Source organism: Wyeomyia smithii, chromosome 2 (assembly GCF_029784165.1).
Source record: "Wyeomyia smithii strain HCP4-BCI-WySm-NY-G18 chromosome 2, ASM2978416v1, whole genome shotgun sequence".
NCBI lineage: Eukaryota > Metazoa > Arthropoda > Insecta > Diptera > Culicidae > Wyeomyia > Wyeomyia smithii.
Genome location: NC_073695.1, coordinates 94681164 through 94706264, shown reverse-complemented (window position 1 = coordinate 94706264; position 25101 = coordinate 94681164). Strand labels below are relative to the sequence as shown.

General features: G+C 38.0%; 1 protein-coding gene across 3 annotated transcripts in view; it reads left to right on the top strand.

Moving 5' to 3' along the window:
* The window catches only part of LOC129724512 (leucine-rich repeat-containing G-protein coupled receptor 4-like), an 85041-nt gene that overhangs the window by 21346 nt on the left and 38594 nt on the right, over nucleotides 1-25101 (top strand). Inside the window, exon 2 of one of the 3 annotated variants that reach the window (XM_055679467.1) lies at nucleotides 13327-13727. The exons of 1 other annotated variant lie outside the window; for it this stretch is intronic. The gene's annotated coding sequence lies outside the window, so the exon portion shown is untranslated. Of the gene's footprint in view, nucleotides 1-13324; nucleotides 13728-25101 lie in introns of all 3 variants that reach the window. One more of the 3 variants, XM_055679468.1, reaches the window with a different exon arrangement.

Genomic DNA, 25101 nt, shown 5'->3' with positions numbered 1-25101 from the left:
CAAAATCGTGTGTCACTGTGTGTACTGACATTGCTGTGTGTGTGTACTGACATTGCTGCAATTCGTTTGTTTGTGGCACAGTGTATTCCCATAAATAATAGAGGTCAAATTACACCGTCGGTTAGCGGAACGAATTATCGATTGTCGTCATGCTGACAGAAACAAATCCGCCCAAGCGTTCGAAAGCTTGTTACGGTACGGTTTCTCTGTTTCTAGGATTCTCGGTGTTTGAAATAATCGCAAACAAAATACTCGAATTACACTATACAGTTAAACCTCAGTTGATCAAATCACAGCGCTCATTCGGCAGAGATAGTGACATATTCTATCGGTCGAAGACCACGCTGGTAAACCGCACTTAACAGAAGGACCCGCACAGGAAGTATCAAATCAACTCAAGCATCCATTCTCTGAAGAGACATGCTCCAGCTTCATATTCCTATATCCGATTCTATACGGTTGTGATTCAGATCCAATTGAATTGTCTACTGTTGTATGTGACAAGTCCCAGCAACGTATTGTATTGTTCAGGAAAGATATGCTGGTTATTGAACAACAGATTCCAAAGCAGACCAATTTAATCGTATCGTTATCATACCGAAGCTCGTTGGCCTTACACCCGGTCGGTTCCGTTTGTCCGTCTGTCCGTTTGTGGTGTGCGGGATTTAATTCAATTAAAGTGATGAATTCGTAGTACAACAAACGTCCCACATACAGATATATGTACAACGTACATGTGCACATCCAACTGAGAGTTCTGTACCAGGCATGCGTTCCGCAAGTAGAGAAGAGGAATGGAGTTTTGCATTTTTTGTGCAGACTCCAAGTTCAATCGGGAACCGTGGTTGTGATTTTATACCCGAACAATATTTTGCACTCAAAAAATGATTCGGTGAGACGGCGATGATGATGATGATGATGATGATGATGATGATGATGATAATGATGGCTGTCGCCATCATCGTTCTGTTAAGTGAGGATTATATGGCAGTTTCAAACTTATGTTACTACCAACAGGCAAGTTCGTTTCGTGGCTCAGCGATTGTCACGAGAGCCGTATTTTATTCATTCGCACAGATCTAGATCTGGCAAACGGTTTGAGTTTATTTGCGAGTGAATGAAATTTTAGCAGCTTCCAGTGTGACTGGGGTGTAAATGGTGGTGTAAAAACATGAACTGAGAGGATCTGGGAATTGCGGAAAATATTGTGTTCTACCTATCTAACAAAAAAAGCAATTTTGCAGTCGAGGTAGCATGATCTGCCCGTGCATTCATCCATCCAACATGACCATACCAGGCGATTATGAATATGTATGTATATGTGGTGAGGATGATGAGACCGACAACCTTCGCGTTACACGGTACATTGACAACCAGCTATAAACAGTCTCACGGGAGCAATATTTTATGATTAATGATCGGTAAAAATCGGAGGATGCAAGCAATAAAATGTCGGTTAGAGTAACCAACGATTAAGGAAGGATAAAGAAATCAATATTTTTGAATCCAGAAATGTATGTTTTTCAGCATTACATCAATACGAGTTGCCCACAAGGGTTACATGTCGTAAAACACTGTTGCAAGAAAACCATTTTTAAATTTCAGCTAGAAGGTACTCATTTTTTAACTTTAGTATACAAACTTTTTAACTTTAGTATACAAAAACAAATTCTTAGTGCAAATTTCAAAACATGTTTTTTTTTGTTAACACGCCCTTTAATTACGGAAAATGCCCTAAGTTTCTCCGTTAAAATCTAGTTTTTGAGATCTTCCGCTCGATTAACATAAGCACCCTAAGGTTAAAAACACGGGACAGGTAAACATTCTAATACTGTAGTGATTTTTGTCGACCAAAATACGAAAAAAGCATGAATATTTAAAAGATATGTCGTAGTTGAGGCACATTCTTAATATCGGATTTAAACCCAATCTAATTAAACGAATTTCGCAGAATATTGATATAGTTTCATACCATCGGAATTTAGTGTGTGTTATGTACATGCTTAGAAATTTAGTTTCATTAGTTTCAATAGTATTCCTCAGACAGTTCTGTTATCATATTAGGTAATATGTATATTAAGCGATAACATTCTGTATAACTGTTGGAATGTAAAAAGCGTTTCAATTGACGTCGTACTGCAGAGAATAACAAATTGGCTTTTATGGTCTGGGAAAGTATTTCATTCCTTAGAATTTTGTGCCCAGACCGATTGGTAGTATGTACAGCAAAAATATTGACGTTTTTATTGCTCTCCTAGCCGCATTTCTCTGGAAGCCATTATATGCTAAACTGATTGCTGTTTGCTAGATTTTTCCATGAAGGAATGAAATTCCGCGAAGTATCTGACCTACACCATAGAACACACTATTAGAAGTTAAGGGAATACATAGCTCACTTCCAAATATGCTATTTTGTTCAAATTCTCTCACATAAAGTTAATGATTATGTAATAAACAATAAGGTAATTAGAAAATTCCTGCCCGCATAAAATCATGGAAAACTGACAAAATTGATTTGAAATTTTACGCGACCCGTGTTTATGCCTATGAAAAAAAAATTAAAAAATTCAATAGGAATTGAATACGGTCTTGAATTGCTTACTGAGTAAAATTATTACTTTGTTGTTAAGTACCTGTCTTAAATGCCGTGCAGCACTTTTATGTAGCCTTTTATCGTACAAAATCAATCAGTTGCCTACTTTTTTATACATCTACGTCATGCTATGCTACCCACGCACACATTGTAAGTGGAAATTGAGCCCCAACAGAAATAAGATGATCCCCACCGAAGCTAATTAATTACCCACAACGTCAAATCTTCTGCCATTTATCACATCGTACGAGACACAAATTATTTCCGGTGCTCCCAAAAACGAATACTTCGTTGTCGGAACTCTCCTCCAGACAATTATGTCAAATACATTCGAGACTCCCATGAAACGTGAGCTTGACAAAGTACCATACTTAGAATCACTTTTGTATGCAAAGCTCGCCATTCATTCGTCTGGCAGCCAGCTTCCGCCAGCAATACCACAAAACATAGTCGTCACTCCCCCCCTCCCCCCCCCCGGCGCATCACGTACTACCACGGTCTCCCCTCAGTATTCGTATAATTTAACTCTGAGTCTGACAGCTTGCCCAAGCAAATTGAACATTGAAGCAATGAAAAGGACTACCTAAGGAAGCCCGTGCTGTCCGCATGCATATATACCTATATCTAAGAGCACGTTTGCGTGTTCGTGTGTCCTAGGTGGTCATCATTTTTCGTCATTTTATCATTCCGGAACATGTCTCCCGCAGGACAAAAGGCTTACCAGTGAAATGACAGCTTGAACTAAACTGTGATATTGCGTGCTGGGCGACTTGGCGATGATCATTGCTCGTGGCCCGTAGCTAGATGGAACGAAGATAGGCGCTAAGATAGCCCTCATAGTTTATAATAACAAACGTGTCTGACCTTATTTTTCGTTAGAAAAAATATTTGCTTTTACTATAAGTATAGACTCCATTCACTATCCTAAAACCATATAGTCTTAAATTTTCCAGCAACACCCCTACGATTAGAGGTTGATAACAAATATTTAACGTATATTGTACGTCAGTGTTTCGGTTCACCGGGACTGACCCACATTTCCTACCACATATTCCAGCCGGCTCGTAATGGGCAATAACGAGTCGATGTAAGCGGCTTCCAGCTATTTAGGGGTAAACAGGGTAAGAGCGCCCAGCGGGGTAAGACCGCTCACCGTGATTTTACTACCAAGTTATATAATAATTGAAAAAAATATTTAACATGTCTATTACAGTATAATTACATAACATTTTGCACCCCTTTCTTTTTTGATAGTGCGCAAACAGTCACAGAAATAATTAAAAACTACCTTTCAGCTGGCAACCAGTCAACGCGCTATTGTTTTGCGGCAACGGGACTTAAGGTTTTTCTGTCTAAAAATCTATTGTTTTATTCGTGAATATACGTTTAACCGCTTGCCTGAATCTGTCTTCTTTCGGAAATATCGAAGGCCGTGAGTAATCTTGTAATTTTGACTACTTTTTCGATGGAATATGAAAATGTTCCACTGGGGGTAAAGTCGCCCACTATACATGGGGTAAAACCGCCACGTATACAAGTGCTTGTTGTTTTACTTCAAGACCAAAATGCCTCAACACTACAAAGGGAATATTTACGGGATCAGTAAAGCAATTTCAAGTCACATAAGACATCAATGTTAATAGACCATTTCCGATTTGGTAGAAGCTTTTCTAGAAACTTTTTTTATGGCGACTAATTTTTGAAAAAAGTAAACTTGTGTAAAAATGGTATTAATAAACAAAAAAAAATTTAGAGCCAGGACGGTTTGTTTGATCGATATGACTTCTCCGGCAGAGTTGAAAACAGCAGTTTTTTACTTCCGAAAAAAGAATACACTGTAAAAAAATTAAAGAAAAGATATAAAAATGGCATTAAATTTTTTTTAATTTATTTAAAAAAAAAGATGTTTCTGCCTGCAGAATCTACAAAAGGTAAGCTGAAATTTGATGGTTATTTGATCATGGAGTAATGGAAATATTTATAGCTCAAATTTTGTAAAGATTATTTCTTGGGCGTCGTTGGTAATTTTGTTCGTCAAAAAAAACCATAAAAAAATTTAAAATATGAGCAAAAAATCAATAATTATTATTATTACTCTATACATAATAAGTCTTCAAAAAAATCATACAGACAGGTATAATGAGTTTGTATTTTTAGCTTAAAGACAGGTTTATTATAAATTGAATATCTTGAAAAACCCCAATTCTGAAAAATCTATGTATTTTGAAAACAACAAAGAGTTACCTAAACATTGATTTCAACTTGGATAATCAAAAAACAAAAAAAAGTTAAAACTTAGAAAAAAAAATTTTTCCAGATTTTTCACAGTGTAGGTATATTTTATCAAAAAAAAAAAAAATACCATCCACAACTTTGTCAAAGACACTATACCGATAAAATCAACCCAACTTGGCCCTAAAAATATTTGTTATTCTCAAAAAATGGTGGGCGATCTTACCCCGCTGGTGGGCGGGCTTACCCCGCATGAAAAAGATCTGCACATTTTCAATGAATTTTTAAAATTGAAAAAAAAAAGCTGGAAAATAAACAAAAAAAATTCAGTTCTTATTTTTTAAATGCGGGTATTGAATATAAGAACCTCTTAGCGAAAAAAAAATGAAATTGCAGCCGCAACTTTTTTTTTTTATAAACAGAATTGCTTAAGGGGGCGGTCTTACCCCGCTTACCCCTAGTTCCTTTTTGTGAATAGAAAGACATTGTTGGTGGTGTCACGCTTTTCCTTATCTTGCACCATCTTCTCCTAGCCAAGATACGCGCCACACATGCGTCCGTTGTTACACAGTTGAACCATATTATGACTTCTCTTCCGTTTATGCTCAGCGGAACGTCCCCGAGTGGTAATAAAAAGGACAATTTTCATTCACATTCTTCCTCCGCTTGGGGTAGGATTGTTACGGTTTTGTTCGCCTTTCCCGGCCAGAGCGTGCTCGCACATATTGAAAGTGGTGGTTATAAGTAGATGTAGATGTGCAGAGGTATATAACCCACTAGATGGATGGATTTCATCCGCTCGATATGACCTCACGTATGGTTAGTTCATATTAATCAGTCGGGGAAGCAAACCACTTGATCCTACGGGGAAATCATGTGAGCTTAGTGCTATGTAGCTTTAGCGGGCAAATGTCGACGGACTTACCGAGCGGTGTACACAGTGCCTTACATTTCTCATTTTGAATAATTTACATTCTGTGGGAACAAGCTAATTCCAGCCGTGATTGTTGTATTTAACTTGTTGTGTTTAACATAGGAATAGACTAAACAACTTTTTCTTGTAAATGGCTACGTCTTACTACAGGTACTAGTCTGAGTTTTTAATTCTCTTCAGTATCTCGCAGAAGCTGGTAAAAAACTGAACAGGGCATACCATCAGTACTTGCAGGAATGAAAAAGACCTCATTTATGATTCATAGCATCCTGCTAAGGAACTCGTATTCCTATCTCCGTGGTACCAGCCGGGATATGAGTAAAAAAGCGAAAATCATGGTAACCAACCCGTGGTGGGACCTCGGCCGTATGATGACAGAGATGGGATACTGACCTTCTCGGAGAAAAACCTAGCCTTTCTGAGCGTCTGTCCCCCGGTTTGGGGCGGCTCACGACTGCGTCTGAGCGGGTAACTGAATCTAACGCTATTACAGCCAAAATGGTAGCTCCATTGCGAAACTCGGTACCACGTTCTTTATCAGCCATCATTCAGTTCGTTTTGATAAAGTTTTTGATCAAACCTATTTTTGCAGCTTCCCACTTGAGAGGTAAAAAGGCCTTTTCCACCGCTGCACGGTTAATACCAATGATGTCAATATCGTCCGCAAAACCTATGAGCATGTATTGTCACTTCTTTGCACGCTAGCCTTCCATTATAATGCTAAACTATAAGTTTGACAGCCCGTCACCCTGTTTCAAACCCCGACAAGCCGCATCGTATCCAGCAGCAGCAATCGGTACCGGAGGGAACGTTGAGCCACACGAAAATCCAACATGGGAAGTAACAGAGGAGAGTCAACTTATCCACTGGGCAACTTCGTGACGACCATCGCCTGTTTAACGCGTTTTTTCAAGTGTGTCTGCATCGGTTTTCGTATTCAGGGAGAACTAGAGAATTTCGCCAAGGAAGGTGACACAGGGCCAGCCGGATAAATTTTCGTTCACTTTCAATCCCATCGATCCAGCACGTATCTAGTGGAATCCTACAATACAAGCGGTTACAAGAATTGGTCTAGCTAGCGCATAGTACAAGGATTTCAAGCAGTATGGATCATTGAAACTTCTGGCAACTTCGGAAATGAAACCAAGTTGCCGATTGGCCTTGGCAATTATCGAGGTGTAGTGGAGGTCAAATGATAGTATTGGATCGAGTATGACTCCTAACTCGTTTATGTTACGCAACCTATCGGATTGAAGTCCCGGTAATGCAATAATCAAATGAAATCAGTTTTTTGCGCGATAGAACGTCAAGCGTACAAACTTAGTTTGTTGCGAGAGCACCAGTCCACAACACATTCAGCTGGTTTTGCAAAGCAACGTCGTTTGGTAATAGTGAAACAACAGCGGGCCTAAATTGCTACCTTGGGGCACTCCGGTTGAATTGCAGAAACTCGAGGCTCAACTTATGAAGATCCAGGAAAGGTCAACTTAAGAGGATCCTAGACGAGACAGTTCGGCCAACAGTACGTTGTGATCGATTTTGTCGAAAACCGACATCAAGAATTTTTTTCTTCATTGCAGTAATACAGGTGCCGGTGAAGTCCAAAGATTCGTGGAATTAGATCTCCCAAGCATGAAACTGTACTGATCACTAGAGATCTAGCTCTTTGACTGGCTACGAATCATATCACTGACGATAATTTAGAATAGCTGTGGTGCCGCAGATAAGCTTGTTCCACAGCGATAAATTCTAACGTTTCTTTTGTCGCCAGCTTAGAACACGGGCAACATATACGATTGCTTCCAAACTTCAGGGAAAACTACATCAAAGAGAGAGAGGGTGAAATGACTGCTAATGGCACTGCAAAATTAACAGCACTGTGACAATATATAACTGACCGTATACCGTCAGATCCCGGACGGCGTTAGATTCATGCAGTCCACAGGAACAACTCAGCTTCGGGTTCCGAGACACAAGTTTCGTCGAACATCGATGCAAAAAATTTAGCGAAGAGTTCGCAACATTCAGTAAAAGTTTATGCTTCCACATTATCTAAGAGCATGCTCCCTCTGGAGTGCGGATATCATAACACCACCTACTAGTAGTACATGAGCGTACAGAAACTATCTACGGTATTTCAAACATGGTGTTCCTCGGTATCTGGTAATTACATAACCCGCAAGCTACCGAGGGCTACTTGTCGAGGTATTACGTGCTATGAAAAAATCAAGAGCTTCGTCGTTCGATAATTGGAGAAACAAACTGCGTTCGGCCATCGGAGGCATAAGTTGAGGTAATCTCTTGCCGACAAAATGACTAGATTGACCGGGAATGCCAGCGAGCTATTGAGTAATGAGTCCTGAAGAGAAAAGAGCGTCAGCAGGAGGGCAGAGCAACTAGTCCGGGTTGATGACACACGCCAATGCGAATGCGAAGTTGAACCAATCACATTAAGGCTACACACTGGGTCCGGATATCTGTAGAGACGTGGATGAAACCTGAGCACAATCGAACGCAATGTGGTAGGTGGAAGTAATTCTTCGAAAAGCACCGCAGTGGCGAGTTAACGGAGAGATGGAAGAAAAGTTAACCTTGGAATGCTGCGGACGATAGCCGTGTCCCAGTTCCCGATACCCTGAAGATCGAACGGGAAATTTGTGCACTGAAAAAAAAAAACGCTTAAAAAAGTTTTTTTGTATGGTGACAGAAAAAACTAAGACAGATAATTGAAATGCTTTCCGGCGGTTAAGCGGAACATTCGCATTGGCGGACGAAAACATGCGTGTAGGCATGTTTTTAAGTTCTTTCTTCGTTTCATTTATCAATTCTCCCTCAGTCGATTACCCCTCAGATGACAAAATTGTTGGAGCAGATCTTACGCTTCAGATTTGCGGCAAGAACACCACGTCTTCGCTCTTATGGTATTTCTCGATGAACGACGCAACTTCGGGCAGGCCCTTCGTACTATAAATGTCCCCATTTACGACCAGTCCGAAGCGAAAGAAGAGCGCCTTTGATATCCCCTTCTCGCTGATTGTCAGCCACAGCAGCACCTTCGTGGGGAACTTGGTGTGTGAAATGAACTTCACCTCGGAGCTCACTTCCTTCGTGGGGGAGGTAAAATACGAAGTGCCCTGCCAGTCGTTGCCATCCTGGATGAGATAGGTCTCGTAGTCCCTCACCATCGCCATGTCACGATTTGCTGTGAAAATAGACTTGATCATCTTATCCAGCCGCCGCTGCTGCGTCATTGCCTGCAGCTTTGAGACCAGTGGACGCAAGCGCATGCAACGATGTAGCCACTTTTCCTCAGGCTTTCTTTCGATGCTCTGATTAGTGTGCAATAGTGTCAAGATGTTGCAGATGCCGGAACGGGAATATCCGGCGTCCAGAAAATGCCGCACGATATCCGTTTTCGACGGGGTACTGTTCTTTGAACGCGCACACTTCTGAACGGAATAGTTTCACTGTTTTCGCCATCACGGTTAGAGTTCGACTGATAGAACTGTCAAATTTATTCTGCTGACTCATGGGTTACTATGATGGCGTGCGTAGTTACGTTAGTGCATGAAAGGCTATCGGTTACATTGCAGAAACTACCGTGGCATGGCGTTGCTCAACGCTACCCACAAAGTTGTTTCCCAGATCCTGCGTTACCGTTTATCTCCTTTAGTAAAAGAATTCGTAGCGCAGTATCAAGTGGAATTTACGCAAGCACGCGATACTACGGATCAAATCTTCACTCTCCGGCAGGTCCTTCAGAAATATTATGAGTACGAGAGCACACCACGTCTTCGGGGACTCCAAGGTGCGTATGATACAGTCGATCGAGATCACCTCTGGCGAATAATGCACAACTAGGGTTTTTCGAATAAACTGACACGTCCGCGTATCGGGGACACTCTCGAGCCCCTCCAAAGTGCGCAATGGGTTTATATAAGGAGATAGGTGTCATCCATGAATTGTGTAAGGACTTTTTTCGAAATTTTTGACTCCCCTTCCCCCCATAATAAGGCTTAGTAAGATTTCGCATTACCCCCCTCCCCCCACGAATCTTACGTAAGATTCTCTTGAGTCCCTCTCTACCTTCGTAAGCATTCGTAAGAATTTTGGATTCAAAGTGTTCCTACTAGGGCACTACATTTTCTAAACATAGCAATGAAACTTAAGATTTCGCACAGTTACTTCGATTCGAACAGTTTTAATTTTAGTTGATTTCTTTCGGTGACTGTCATCGAATCACGATGAACATTTTTGCTGTCAAACATCTTTGATCACGGTTTTTTCTTACCAGATTTGAATCGAAACCTTCCCAATGAAACTGATGACTGTTTCAATTGACGGAGCGAGAGACGGAGAGAGACACTCTTTCCTCTCCTTCAGCGTGTCAATTGTTATTGGCACTGCATTACGTCGTTTGATGCAATTTTTTAATACCACAAGCCGCAGTCATAACGGAAATGACATCCAATAAATACGTTACGCAAGTTGCGATAAATAGTTCGGAATAATTTTTTTTTGTTTTTGATTTGTGAAGCTGCACAGTACCAAAAAATGAAATTTACAACTAATACAAATGAAAGCACATAACGATTTCTAACACATAAAGTGAAAAACATATACAATTTCACACCGTTAATAATGTACAATACAGAATCGTTTTAAGACATGTAAATTTGTACGTTAATTGATATAAACTTAAAGCTTCGAATATAAATTTGCATGCAAATTCACAATATATTCATTTACTTTGCATGTGAATATAATGCCTCATGGAATATTACGTGGTTTCCAATGCTCCATTTATGTGCATTTAAAGTAATGTAATTTTTTTTTACTGTGTGGTGTAGGCTTCTTTCGTTTCATATCGTCACGATTTTTTTACCTCCTTCTTTCCTCTGCATGCGTGTATGGAAGTCCCCTGTATTCGCCAGCGCTTATTGTCTTTTCCTATTGACAATCGTCCGGTGATAGTAATACTGTTCAGTTGTCAGAATCAAAACAAGAGCATTCGAGTAGCTTTCATTTGATTCATAGAGTGTTAATGAAGCAAATGTTCTTAAATTGAAAGCGACGGGTCACAGAATCATTTTAACCTGATAATTGTCTATTAAAATACTTTCTCAGATTCTGGTTCCTATACCAAACTTGATCCAAGTTCGCAGTATATACGGAATATCAGGTTTTGCTGGAACACATAGTAATCTTCAAAGAGTTTTCGAAAACTCGGGGCAACAATTTTCTCCGAAGCATCCGTTTTTTAATGAAAATCAGTTGCGTTAATTTGTTGATAAGAAACAGTGGAAGCTTATTTTGCTTAGAAACTGTCCTCCAAATCATCACTCAAGTTGTACTCTTGAACCGAAGAACACTTTTTTAAAACTCTGAAATTGTCTCTAACTGCTGTCCATAACCGGTAATTTTGTGAATTGTGTGGCTGCTCCAGAAGAAATAGGGTTTCATCAGAAAAAATGACCACCGTGCCTCAAAAGTATTATTTTCGTTCTATCATGCTTCCTTTTATGAGAGTACCAGATTTATTGGCAAAATCGAAAGCAATACGTCCACTTGACAAATGGATCACGAGTTTCGCCTTTACCAACAGTACGGTAGCAAACGGCTTCGACAGTGCTTTTCTTCGGCAGGTTTTCTGCAGCAATCTTATGCAGAAACCTGCCGAAGAAAACCACTGCCGAAGCCGTTCGCTATCCTACTTACAAAACCGATTCAATTGGAGTAAAAACGGTATAAGAGTCACTTTGAAGTTACATTTTTCTGAGAAGAATTTTCGATTGAACACCAATCACCGTAAGAAAAATTTTACGTTCCACTGGCGAGTGGCACAGTTTTTCATCCATGCTTGAAGGATGTAACCACGTCTGAATCTGAACATGAAAATATACATATCTTGAAAGTAACTCTGATCTGTCATCTTGAAAATTTTAGTATGATAATGTACCGTTCTCTAAACAACATTCCTACTCTGGAAGTAAACTTTGTAACGAACATTTTGAATATCATCCCTAACAACATCCAAGTTGTTCTTCATGTTCCAGAAATTTACATACCTACAACAAAAGTTTTTCACCACCTTACAATGATACGGGTGCCATGGACACTTCGCGGAAACATCGAAACAAACGCCGCTGCCGCAATCACGGCTGGTTTCGTAAGGTTGCTTGTTCTAGTTAACATATGGGCTCCATCTGACACTGTGCGCAACCGTAAAAGAGGATTTAACGGGACGCTTGCTAACACGGAAAAGTTCTACTAACAGTAACCATGGCGGTTTTTTTTTTCTTCATCTATAGTTTATTTGACATGGCACAAATACAATTCAATGTTTAACGGCGCCAATTATATCTGGTAGCTTACTTTCTAAAGTATCTTAATAACTAAAAGCAAATTTTTTATCCTCGCTGCCGACTACGAGCTGAAACTAAATCTAACTTAAAGCTAGAATATTTTGCATTAAAAGCACAGGTTGCTGTTTGATGATTTTCATTGCCATAGGTAAGCAGCATATTAAATTTGTTCCTCTGCTGGGCCAAGATATTACGGACTGGCATATTGGGTTGTTTCCATCGGGCCTTGAGAGTATCGTGCGGGTCTGATTGCTGTTTCCGGATCCGGGGTCTTAACGTGTTCTTGTCGTTTGGTTGGATGTAGGCGGAAGGGGATAGGACTAAACTGGGGCGTGGATGGATTTCAGGAAAACGTATATAAGGGACATGTAGGATAGGTCACGGCTCGCCAAGACATCACGAACAGGAACAGCCGGCTGCCTACCTTCGGCCTGCAGGGAAGCTATTAATCTAGACCTGGCGTCACGGTGTACAGGGCATGACCAAACAACGTGCTCTATGTCGTGATAACCTTCACCACAGGCACAGATACCACTTTCCCCGAGCCCAACACGACGGAGATGCGCGTCAAATCTATAGTGATTGGACATAAGCCGGGACATCACGCAAATGAAATCCCGAACCATGGCGTTTTGAAAGAGATTAATATTTAAAACGAGTTTGCCGTTGGCGTGCCTGCTAGCACTTGCTGTTCTGGAATTTAAAATTGCTTTACTTTTTCATGCTAAATGATGATTGGACTTAAGGTAATAGCTGGAATCAAGTGCAAAAAAGAGTCACAGGGATACTCTGATTTTGTCATCCCTAAGATAAATGTTTGGATGATTTTTATTCATTAAAGGTTTTGAAATTCGTTGTCATAAACAGTTCCATTATTTCAAGCAATAAAACGATTAAGATTCGAAACATTACGTTTTTTGACGATATCAGCTGAGCGTTCTGGTTCAATGATTGCTTCAATTTCAAATGAACACTTATACAAGACTTGCATAATATTATTGAACTTGTCGAAACCCGTTGGACAGGGCAAACGACAAAATAAAAATCATTCACACTTCGGCATAAAGGCGTGGAAGAAGATTCTCTCAAAATAAATAATATTGATTATAATCAAATCACCTTGTTCACATTGAATACCATTAGCTAATTGACAACAAGTTCCATATTTATTTTGTTCCGTTTTTTTCTCTTCATTTCCAGAGTGCACTGCGCGCGAAAATGTACTGAAGCCAATCTCGGCACGTTTTGGCCCGCCGCCAATCCGGTCATCACCTCTGCACATGTGAAAACGAGGGAAAATTTGGCCAGTGGCTGTTTGTTGTTCAGTTTGTTTTACCCCAAAAGTGAAGGATAAAAGATAGAAAAAAATTTCATTGCGAGTCATTGAGTGCTAAGCGTGAGAGCAGTGAAAATTGTTAAGTGGTAAAGCACTGGGTCGAAACAAAATAATTATTGTTTCCCGGCATCGGGTCCGTGAGGCTTTTCTCGGTGGTAAAGCGAAACGGTGGTTCAAAAATATTGATATTTGAGGACGGCTCGTTTTTTCGGACATGATATAGGATATGGGACTGCCGACAGTATACAAACTTCCGTTCGTGTATTGGTGAGTTGATACTAATGTCGTTCTAATTTGTTTATGGTTTGCGTCCCCCGTGCGTCTGCAATCTGTGTCATTTTATTTTGCGGTAGATTCTGTTTCTAGCAATCATGATGTGTGCATTGCTCGGATATTAAGCTAATTGACTATTAGAGTGTTTGAGTATTCAACGCCTGTGGGATTTTTTTGCTCGCAGTTTCATGTGTCGGAATATAAGAATTCCATAATCAATAATCGAAAAATCAGGCACATCACATTGTGCTTATGAAAATAGCCTACGATTAGACAGACACTGGTTTACTTTACTCATGAAGTGTACTTTCAAATAAGCTATCATAATCCTAAATAAAAAGAAACATCGTTCAATGATTTTTCAATCGATATTTACTACTGTGCAGAGATTGATCAAATAGTCATTTCATAGAGATTTATAGTTCTAACAAAACATAAATAAATAGATGAAGAAAAAAAAACATAAATAAGTGAAATAATAACTCGTTTAGGAAACTTTATTCAAAACTGCATTTAGGAGTCTTCGGTATCTGTATTTTTTCGTTGGTATCTTTTTCGTCATTATTGTACGAAACGTAGAGTAGTTGTTCCTATTTTTTTAGCGTACATTCAATTTAAAACGACAAACAATTTACTTTACGAATGAATTCAAATTTTTGTTTTTTTATAACTACATTTTAAGATTTTGCAGAGCAAGTAGTATATGTGAGTTTTTGAAATAAACAAGAATTGAAGAATGTGACTTAGGCTTAGAAAAAATGATAACTATACCTCATACAGACGGAACCCGTAATTTTGCTGTCTCAGGTGTGGGGTTTCAACCTATTAAAACTACTGGGAAGATATATTTTATTTGGCTTGATTTAGGGTAAACTGACCTATAGTGAACCCCTGTGCTCTATTAACTTTAGTGGGCCACCCGTCACAATAACTAAATTCCAAGTTTGCCAGGATAACGTTCTATAACGCTCCTTATCAGTTTAGTTGGATAAAACACCATGCCGGAGACAGGAAGTTTGCGGGTTCGAGTCTCGCCTGGATGTGCTATATATTTTCTAAGCCTAGGTCACATTCTTAAGTTCTCGTTCTTTTTCGCAAGGGACACTGTAATGGAATGGATTTCTTTCAGCCTACTCAAAGTATTTTACTCTGACTCTGAAGTATTCTACTCTGACTTTGTTTTCCGGTTTTATCAGTGAAAAATTCAATAATTTCACTTCCTAACCTCAGGAACCGAATTCGTCGTTTTGCTCACGGCTAAGCCCGGTCTCAGGGGAAACAGGGGGGGAGGGGATAGATACCCCCGGATCTGGTCATGGAAGCCATTCTACTATTCGAAGCCAAAGTAACATGATTTTTTCGGGCATTACTAACTATATCATGTATACACACACATATGTATTAGAGCGGGGCGCCGTTATATGGAATAAATTATACTTGATAGCACAAACCCAGAACCAAACTTTTTTGTTCTATTTGGGGCCCCAAACAATCCCGAATTCATCGGAAGTCGATTGGTTTTGTCTCCGCCTGGCGCATTGCATTTCAAGTTTGTATGAAGATTTGCAAGAAATAAACCTACTTTTTGCATTTCAAATTAAATAAAAAATTTCAGCTTCTAATAAGAATAATAGTTGAACAATTCCGCTGCAGACACTATGGTTCTGGAATAAATTCAAGAAAAAATAACATATTCAAATTTAGAGACGACTGTAACATGAAATTTCAAGGGAAATTTGGCTTTTTTCAGTTTCAAGGGTGTATCAAAACGCTACTATGTCTTATATCCGACGTTTCGGCCTTTGGACTTGGTCTTCCTCAGGGGATATGAAGTTGTACCATTTTTAGTTCAGCGTACAAAGCTTCAAGATAGGTTATGTTATGTTTGAGATGCAATAATGGAACAAAATGAGATGCAAGAGTCGTCTTCGTGCGCGAATTTTCAAACGAACGGTATAGTATTTTTCATTGATGGATGGATTTCCTTCACCATGATCTTACCTTTTTTGGGAATACGCTCAAGTAATGTTGTAAACATATCAATTGTTTTGGTTGTAAAATAAAGGTTTGATAGATGGACCTGCGTCGCTCTCGCATCGGATAGAATCGCGAAATATTGAATTCATCGGTCATATAGTCAACAATCCCTTTTTTGTAAATTTTGTGGGAATGGAAAAAAATGTGCAAAGGATTGCAAGAATGTGGCCGCAAACTTAGGAAGGCATTCGATTGTATTTACATACCAGTGCTACTTTTTAAAATGCATATTATAGAAATTGAGTCTGGTCTGTTAAAGTAAATCATATTTAACTAACAGGGAACATATAATAAGGTGTAATGAAAAGAAATGAAACCTCATTCAAGTTGCTTCAAGTGTCCCATAAGGTTACAATTCGGGAACAGTTCTTATTATTTCGTATGTAAACGACATTTCTTTCAACCGCAAAAGACTGAAAGTACTAAGATAAGACTGTATGGAGCTGTAACTGGAAATAAAAGACCATCAGATGTAAGAGAAGAATTAAATATAATAAAATGCAATTCAATACCTTATAGTAAAAAATTAACAATACACAACATTGTAGTTAGGATAAGAAATCAGAATGTAGGAAAATATGAAAAAGTTAGGTATTTGGAATTAATTTTAGATTCTGAACCTTATTTCATAGACCACTACACCACTATCACAATCAAGACAAATAGCATACAAGGGTTTATTAAACGATTTTGCTACAATTTTTAAGACCCGTAAACTTTGAAAATTTCAGATATTGCCTATGAGAGGCCTCCCAGAAACATTGCAATTTTATGTGGTCTCTTCGTACAGACAAACTATCAAATGCAATTTTTATTATATGCTTGAGGTATGCTAGATTAGACCTCACATCGTCTTCCCTCATAAAACGCTCACTGTATGTTGATTGATATTCAAACAGTAAAAGAACGACAAGAGTATACATGAAGCTTTCTATACAGGCTTTTACAAGGCGTTCGACTGTATTGACATACCAATACTACTTTTCGAACTGCAGAAAAATAGAACTGAACCTGGTCTGTTGAAATGACATGTATCATATGCATATCATATACCAAACCCAATTTAAGTTGCTGGTCTCCTAACGCTGCTATCTGAGACCAATTCTTTTTTTTTGTGAGTGCAATACATTTTCGTTATTCTAAAGAATCTGAAAGTGCTATTATATGTGCCGTTGTGGAACAGAGTGGTCTAAAGACCATTTTTTTCAAAAATGAGTTTTTTACATAAACCGCATCTACTCAAGAAGCTTAAGTTAGGAGACTAGAAAAAATTCGAAAAATCGAACTTTTAAGCTAATTTATACCATGTCGAAATTTCTTCCGAAACAGAATGGCCAAATGCAAAACACTCCGTTCCACAACGGCTCATATGTCGATAACATTAAACTATACGAAGCTCCTGAGCCTCTGGTTCTGAGGATACAAAGTTGATTTTTTTAATATTCATCTGTATTACAGTGATCACCCGATTATATCACCCCCTGATGATTTTTGGTGTGATAAAATAGGGAAAGTGATAAAATCGGGAATGTTTTTAAAATTTTATTTTTTTTATTGAAATTTAATCAATAAATCAATCAATTAGTTAAATCAATAACTAAATACCTAAAATCAGTGATTTAATTTTTTTTTTGGAAAATTTATCTGTATAAACATATGAGAAAAGCTGCAGTTGTTTTTTTATAAATCGATATATCTGAATAATGACAAAAGATAGAGAAAAGTTGTCAAGGGATGAATTTGAGAAAACTGTCTGAGCTTCTATTAAAAATAATTAAAAATTTCAATTTGAGATCCTGTACTGATAATAAAAATATGTCAAAAACAAAAAGTGACTATAAAAAATCGATCATCACTATTTTTTTAAATATTTTTTAGATAGATAAACTCAGATGCCTAAAACTTTTCTGAACAAACCTAAAAAAATAAAAAACTTAAAAAAATCGATGTAAAGTTGCAAATAAATTACAATTAAGTTTTTTAATAGTTCATGTCTTTGTTTGAATTGGTAAAATGAATTACTTGCTTTCTGTAGCGCAGTACCAACAGCAAAATGTTCTCACAACATTAAACTTTGCCGAAGACAGCATGCTGATATCTCTCACATATTGCAACCAGAAAAATCTTGAAATGTAAATTACGATTTTTAATGCCTTCTCATAGAAAACTTTATGTTGCTTGCAATATGTAAGAGATAGAAACATGATGTCTTCTGTAAAGGTTCTTGTTTTGATATAACCTAATACTTTGCCTAAGACACCAAGCGTCTATCTTTATCTAATGAAAAAGTAAATATTCTATCTCACTTTTAGGAGATTCTACACAGAATTATGAAAAAAGTCTAAAATATTGAAGCGTAATAGAAAATCAGTTCACCCTGACATTTTTTCAATGAAATGTTTTATGATTATTAAATCGGGAGCAGATAAAATCGGGTACTGATATAATCGGGTGATTACTATATTTATGAAAAAATAAGGTAACTAGCCTTCATAAGGGTGACAAATTGAGTTTAAAAATAAATTAGATTGACTTGGGAATTGGTTTTAGTTATATTTCGAAATATGCAATCGTTATGAATTTGTCTCAAATCAGTTGTTTCGTGAGTCACGATTAATGTTTGAAACTCCTTGTAAAACCAACTTTGTAAACCAAACTACAGTCGGTTCTTATTACCGGTTACGATGACATTCCAGAGACATTGTAAAAACCTCACTATTTTGTTGGACTGATCATAGCCTTGATCTTTTTATAAATTTTCTAAATTTCTTATTAGTAACCCTGTTGATGGTTCATTATTTTATAGTAAACATTTAAAATTGGCTCTATAATCATCAACTCGAAAGTTTATAAATCTAAGTTATCAGCGCCTTTGCAATTATAAAATGTTGTTATTACTTTCTATTGACGCTCTGTTAACTTCAGATTTAAAATTATTGCCATTGAACTAACGTCTACGTCAAAATTAGGCACCCGAATTTGAAAATCTAGTAGTTCAATCAGGGAAAACCAGGGAAAAGTGGTCAGGTTTAGAGCGCTTATATATCAGTCATTTCTTTTCAGAACATCGAGGTTTTGGCATCAACCGAACAGAAATTTGTTTACGGTTAAATTTATGTAACAAACATTGCTTGAGATACACTATTGAAAAATTGCTAAATAACATCGGTTTTCTGAATCATACAGAGCAACTAACCACTACCTCTTCCCAAGCATAGCCGACACTAACGGATACAACCGATCTGACTTTGTATACGATTTGTTGTTGTTGTTGTTGTTGTTTTACTCGAGGTCACTTTCTGTTTTCGATGCTTTTCGACTTTCCTTACCATTCCATATTCTTCTGAACCCCTCCCTCTTTCCAAATAACTGACGAAACCTTGATATATAACCTTGATGATATATTCGAACATTTCACCCCATCATTTACATTCCAAAACTCTACCGGTAACATATGCACGCCATCGTATTAAATTTCTGTTTCATGCGTTGAACGGCAAAGCGAACAATTCTCTCTGGAGCAGCAGAAAGTGCGTGGTGGCAAATATTAGTCGCTTATTAAAGCGCACGCCATCGAATTAAATTTCTCATTCATTCGTATGTATGGATTGCTATAGCACGTGTTTGGGTAGCTATAGCGGGTGTTAATCGAAGATTTAGTATTTTCACGTTTATTCACTAAAACATTATTTTCGTTTAAGTAATATATTTTCGTTTTTGTTTATCGGTGCGCGGTTTTGTTTATGTTTCTCGCACACAGAGAAAAAACAAACTTGTCCCTATCGTGAAAAACAACATAACATTTAGAAATGCTCCAAACCATAATTAAAAAAGTAATATATTTTCCTGTCCCTCGTCACCTTGATAACAACTACGCAAAAAGCGTGTGATTGAGTTCTTGCTTATTTGAATTATTGAAATAAACGTAATTTCTTCAAATACATGAAGTTAACGTATGAGTAAACAAATCCGAACAAACTTTCAATTCAAAAAAAAAAAAAAATCTTGCGCAACTTATTTTTCTAAACTTGTTTGTTTATTTAAGTAGTGTAACTCATTAACAAACCTCATAAGAAAAACTCAGCTCCACATCGCGCTGATTTCCTGATCCTCTGGGGTACTTGCCTCATAGCTTTCTGAATTCCGATTGTTTCAGTTGTTTCGAGCTCCTTGATTTTTCGATCGAACAATCGACGTTCTTTGCTCTGTAACCTTCATGGTAGACCATTCGCTTCAAATTTGCCCAGAAAGTTTCAATAGACTGCAGATGTGGCACATTTTGAGGAAAGCATTCTTTCGGAGTAAATTCGATATTGCCTTACCGCAAATCCTGCTCCGTTAAAGTTGCATTAGCATAGTGTGACACTGCAAGGTCTGGCCAAAACACTAGTTTGTCATTTTTATGGTACTTGTATTCTAAGTTTTATACCTCTTTCATGCAGATATTTTTCACTGTTTTCGGATCATTCTGATCTTTATTGCCCAGCTCACGATATGATTTCGCCGACCGACCAGCCGTTTCCGCCCTCAATTTCGCTCGAACGTTGCTCTCTTGCAAAGTGCATTCTCGTCCGGAATCAGGTTTTCTTTTGAAGGTATTTCCATCCTCGAAGAGTTTGACAGTGATGTATATAAATGTTTTTTTTTTTATATCCAAGATCTCTAAAATAGTGGAACCCTTATCTTTTATAATTTTCTTTGTTTTGCTCACAAAAATTGCAAATCAATTTACGACGGTCTTCTTCCGACAACGCCATTTTCTCAACTAAGCGTCACCTGACAGAATCGACTGATCGTTTTGCCAGTTATATAAAAGTGGATCTTCATTTTGTGGAAAAGGATTTTTCGATTTGTGCAGCATTTCGAAATCTTTGAGCAATTTAAAAGTGGTTCGGATTTTTTTTCTCGTACGTTATATCCTGGGCTGGGGCTAAGGTTTTTATGAAGTGAGAGCGCTAATATAAAAGATCCATTTTTTTAGCACGGACAAACAGATGTGCCTCTTCGAAGAAAAATCCTGAAAAATCTTGGTCCTTGTTCGAAACGTTACACTCATGCGCCACCATGCGATTTGTTGCCTACTAAGTTGTTTTCGTAAAAGGTTTTTGTCTTGGCTAATGGGTGTGTATGCTTGCTCAAATCAACACCAGCGGCTTTACTGACGGTTTTTGTTTTTGAGAATGAATGTGCAGGCTTGCTTATAGCGACACCAGCGACATTATTGCCTACTAAGCAAAACTTCAAAATAATCATTATTTTTCTGCTCGATGAAATCGTCATCGAGTGGCAGTCTGTTTGTCTGTGCCTTTAGTATATATTATTATTTATAATGCTTCTACCTCTCAGCAGAAATTTTAGAAATGCACTGTTAGATTAAATTGCAGAAAATACTAGAGTTACAATTCCGTCTACCATTTGTTTTAATGGAATATAAAAATACCGTAGTCCAACGTCATTCGGTCGTGTCTTGGATACCACCCTCTTTTTTTGTGTATTCACAAAACCCTTTTTGATTTTTTGAAGTAGAATACTTCTCTCAGGAAGTTCGGCTACATAGGGATGTGAAATGAAAATCTAAAACCGAAAAAAGTGAAAAATATGTCCAATTTCAAATGCTAATAAATCGGTTAGTATTCGATGGATTTCCTTCGTTCTTGCAGCAATAGATTAGAAAATCTTCTAAGATTCTTCCCAAAAGAAGATAATTGTAATTTTATTATTCACACTATTGTACTATTGAAAATAATTAAGGCTTGTCAAAACGAAATATTCGACCTCTGATTGGTTGTTATATGATTGCTTCCCAAGCACGGTCGACAGAATCATATACCTTGCAATTGAAAACATGCTATTTGGGCTATATAAAAGCCTGTTTCAGCCGAAACCGCTCAGAATAGTTCTAGACAGCGACAACAGCAGTCGTCCTCCCTTAGCAGCAGCATTAGCAGTGCAGTGGATACTAGCGAGGGCGGGAAGCGGCCACAGCTGTGGCGTAGCAATGGATAGCGCACTAGTTGCAGCGGATTCCAGCAACGATAGCAGCTGGGCCAGCTGATGCAGGGACAGTGGATACCAATGGCAGCGTATAGCGGTCACAATTGTGGTATGGCTATGGATAGCGAACTAGTTACATAGGATCTAAGTATCAAAGCAGCTGATGCAGTGAGGCACTTTAGTGAAATGCAGTCTCTGTGCGATAGTGGGCTCTAGTAAATGCATTCAATGAAAAGTTGGCTCATTTTGACAACACGTGAGCTGTCTAGTTTTGAGTGTTAAGTCAGTTTTCACTGTTTATTTTATCACAAGGAATACTTTATTCGCACTGTTAGTGATAACGCAAAAATGTGATCGGCATCTTATCCGATACTAAAATGAACAACAAATTGTCCTTTTCAGGATGAAATAAAAACTTGATTGAAGATTTAATATTTTCTAATGAGTTAATTCACATTTTTAAATTTGTAAAAGTTATAAATTTTACTTCATCTCTGTGTCTCAAAACGTACTGAATTATCTTTTCCTTCAGTCATGAGCACGACATCCGAAAAAATTTCATATCAAAATTTAAAAATTGTCAAACCCCAATCATGACTTGCTATATTATTGAAAATGGTCAATCTTTGTTGAAGCGCAAAATTCGATTGATCTGATTAGTCAACGTTTATTTCCTAGAAAAAATGACTGACTCGCAAGCAGCCGGGTTATCATTCTTGTAAAAGTATTCTACTTCAACCTTGCGGTCGTGGCTTTGCACACAACCCTCCTGTTTTTTTATCAACTGTACTCTGATGATTTTTTTCGCATCTTGCTAGAAAAAACTATCAAGTTTAGTTTTGTAATATTATTATTATAAAACTATAGTGCAGGTTTAATTTGAATATTCATGAGGTTTTTGATTGCGTGGTTTGGAATGGAGGATTTCCGAGCAGAGTTTTTAAGAATCATTGAACCAAAATAAAGTTCAAAATATCAGAGTTTGTTTATTTTCTAGGAAAACCATGTATCCTGAAGATATGTTGCATTTACTTACTTTGATCTTACGTTATACGGTTTGTTGGTTTTTGAAAGAGGTACTGTTAAAGCAAACAGGGAAAGGTTTATTTACATATCCTACACTGCAAAAATTTTCTCAAAAAATCGAATCGCAAGTCTTCCTCGGTCTCATGTGGTCTCGTGTGGGTGAATTGTAATCAAACACAATTTATATTTACGCTCATCGCAATCAATGATTATGTCTTTGAAATCTGGCATTACCATGAAATTTAGAAACGGATGTCTCTTCCAAATACAAAACAAAGGCGAAACGACATCTCGATGCTGCCATCAGCAGTTAACCACTTGAGGCTCGACTGATACTTTTTCCACTACAACTGAGGTCACGCGGCAGGATTGTTACAGTAACTCAAACATCCATCCAGTGTGGTTTATCGCGAGCTTTCTAGGGTCAACCCTTCTATAAATGCATCCATCTGAGATTTGTTTGGTTACACGCTCTCCATGAAAAATGAAGAAAGATGTTTCATTAACATTCATATTAGATACGTGACACATTCCCCATCTCCAGCGTGGTTGTTATTTCCATCCCCATGGGAGTGAAGCAGACACGAATAAGCCCCCAGTTATTTTCCGTTTTAATCCCATGTTCCTGAGATCATGGCTTGCAGGTGGTGGGGTCGGGTGACTAGCAAGTTTGAAGCGTGTAAAATTTGCAGCAGAAGTATGAAGTGGGCTTTTCTCGAATCCTCGAGGTATCCATTTGGTTTTATGTGAGCATTTTTTTCCGTGAAGAGGTCCACTGCTCTAAAAGCTACGTGACCCAATCTTGACCTGTGACCTATTCAAAAAGCTTTGTCTTGTCAGGCTTTTGCTAGCTCCGTAATTTACCTAGCGGCTAAAAGTAAATCTTCACTAACGAAAAAATTCAATTTAAATGGGATGTAACGAAACAAAAGTTTGTGTGAACTTTTTCCCTGCTTTCAGCCATTTGCCGACACTAACGCAGCAGCAGTAGACTCAACTGACAAGCTCTAGACAGAAGGATTACGGAGGGATATTTTTCTGCATTCCCGTAATGGGATTTCTTTTTTGCTCCAGTAGCAGCACTCAGTCCCGCACAGTTTCAACCGGATGCCTCGGAATTGCGGAGCCTCTCTGTGCAACACGGTTACACACATTTTCGGAACATGACAGGCTATTTACCGTTCGTCTGCATAGCGTAAATTATGGATGCCTGTTTGATTATGGTTAACCATGTGCCGGTTTGCTACTACCGAGTAAATTGCTTCAAACATTGATTTGATTCGATGTCGTGTTCTGTTACAGGAGTTAGTTTTGTGTGCGGTATTACAATTCGAGTAGTTTGTCTCAATGCATAGGAGGCTGCATTAACTGCTTTAAATGAGTTTCTAACATTATATATAAACAAATCCTAATTTTTGGATAATGTGGAAAAATTTGGAGTTTCAACAATAATTTTGGTAAAAATTTCAGAAATATTGCAAAAAAACTCCTAAAGGTCCATTTTTTTTTTAAAAGTAAAGGTATTCCGGTAATATGAGAAGTGTTACAACGGTTGCACCAAAGAAAGCAAAAATTCATTAAAGAATGTTTCGGTCATTTTTAATGAATTTTTGCTTGAGATTGATTTGAAGATACATAAGAAGGATAAACAAGAAGATCTACTACATAAATATAATCTTGAACAATGGATGATTTTGTTTTTGATGCACCAAGCCAAGCAAATTTGCACAAACGTATTCGATTTTGCACCAATTTGAGGCCTTTTGTTTTAAACTCTATTTGTAAGTCGATGTAGATTCCATTTTTCACGATTTCGTGTATCAAAAATTTCGCATTTAAGTATCAATACAAAGTAAAAGTACGTCTTTTGCTGTTGCTTTTGATTTACTATGCACACATTAAGTGCCCCAAACTTGATTACCATAAGTAAATAAATACCATTAGCCGACGACTTGATGAGAATCACATTTATACCCTTGGCACTTTACCTAGTTTCTTCAAACGGTAATTACCGCTCAACAAATCGATTCATATACTTCAAGCCCAAACCGAAATAAATCATACAGCACCCCGAGTAGGAGTATTTCCATCAACCACGCACTTCTCGTGCTAAAAGCAGCTGATAAGAACATCAATTACGGGAAACAAGTACCGACCTGTGTCATCGGGGAGGTTTTCCTCAAACGATTTCAAATCACGCCATTTGCAGGAAACGTATATCGATGACTGGCGGCTGACGTAATAAATTTCTTAGCATTAGGAAAGTACGGGTACGGGGCCTGTCATCTGTCGGGGTGAATATAAGCCATCG